Genomic DNA, 1,819 nt, shown 5'->3' with positions numbered 1-1,819 from the left:
TGCTATGAGCTGCTCCTGCTGCTGCTATATGATGAATTGCTATGAGCTGCTCCTGCTGCTGCTATATGATGAATTGCTATGAGTTGCTCCTGCTGCTGCTATATTATGAATTGCTATGAGCTGCTCCTGCTGCTGCTATATGATGAATTGCTATGAGCTGCTACTGGTATATGATGAATTGCAGACTGATGCTGCTATATGATGAGTTGCTATGAGCTGCTGCTGCTGCTATATGATGCTTTCAGATGGTGCTGCTATATGATAATAACCAGCCACTTGGACCATCGAATTTCAATAAATAATTGTTCTTCATTTAAATGTGGGTCATGCATTCTTCGTTTAAATTAGGCAATGGGATCTCTATGGAAAACATTGACCAAAGTAGATTGTGCCAAGTAGATGGTATCTTTGTATTTGCATTTTGAGCAAATAGTGATGGTCTGTTTTCCTATCATATTAATTACTGCACTGGGTTCAATTTGTGATGTTTGCAAGTCAAATTAATTTCCATATGGGTAGCAAAATGAAAAATATATATAATGCAATCTAGACTTTCCACTGATCATAACAAAGATAAGCTGAAAACGCAATGAAAGAACTGGTTGGCGTATTACATGGAGCTTATATTCACAAGTGCTTATTTTCTTAGGATAACTCGTAATAAATGTCCCTAATAAACTTGGCTAATAGAACTGGCATACAAATAACATGTCACGATGATTGCAATGGAGGAGTGACATACCATAGCACATTGTATAGGCTCACCGCTGCCTCTCCTTTTTTTGCGATGTTCCATGAAATTGCCACATACATCTTGTACTTTTTCATTGTGTAACCCTATCTGCAAGTTGACGCGGCTAATTTCAGACATCTCTACATGATACTACATTGCATATCCCTTGCGCATATTTAAACTACCAATTAACGATTGTGTGCGTACCATAAACTAGCCATGACTCTGTATTCTGGACTGGCAGGCACTCTAATGCAGCCTAATGTAGTGCATTGGAATTCCGACATGCCACCTACGATTTTGTGTAATGTACTGCCCCTGTTCCTAAGTATATGTCTTTGTAGAGATTCCAGTATGGACCACATACAGATGTATATAGATGCATTTTTGAGTGTAGATTCTCATTTTACTCCGTATGTAGCCTATAGTGGAATCTCTAGAAAGACTTATATTTAAGAACGGAGGTACGAGGTAGTATCATGTATGACATCTACATATCTAATTTAGCAGCCAGTAGTAGAAATCATTGTCTGCACAAAGGGATTACTGGTCGAAAATCCTAGCAAAGCATGCTGGCAGGCACAGAACAATACAAGAGAGAGAGACGCGCTTACAAGATCATAGCAATGCCTCAGTCCAGGATCTTGGTTGGCCAAGCTGTTAGATCCAGAAGAAACGTCGTCCTTGTAGTTTTTGCCAACTGCATAACAGGTAACAGCGACCGGTTAGTATATTTGAAGTACATCGGGCAGGTGATGCTGGACGGGTTTAAAGGTGACAAGTACCTAGGCCGTGGCGGGTGCCTGGCATCTCTCCAGACGGTGGGAATCAGGCTAGAAACGTCGAGGGTGATGACGTTGCGCTAGCTGTCGGGGTCCGGTAAGGAGATCTAGAACCGTCGAGTAGGGTGTTTGTGGAGCGGCTCCGGTAGGGTGGACTATGATGTGGGCAAAGCGAATCTGTGGCCGTGGACGAGGGTGTAGGTGAAGCTGCTCCAGTGGTTGGGTTAAGGATGGTGTCGACGACGCAAATCTGCGGCCATGGACGGGGCGTCAGAAGCTGCTCCGGTGGTTGGGTTAAGGATGG

Source organism: Triticum aestivum, chromosome 1B (assembly GCF_018294505.1).
Source record: "Triticum aestivum cultivar Chinese Spring chromosome 1B, IWGSC CS RefSeq v2.1, whole genome shotgun sequence".
NCBI lineage: Eukaryota > Viridiplantae > Streptophyta > Magnoliopsida > Poales > Poaceae > Triticum > Triticum aestivum.
Note: the sequence above shows the minus strand (reverse complement) of the source record.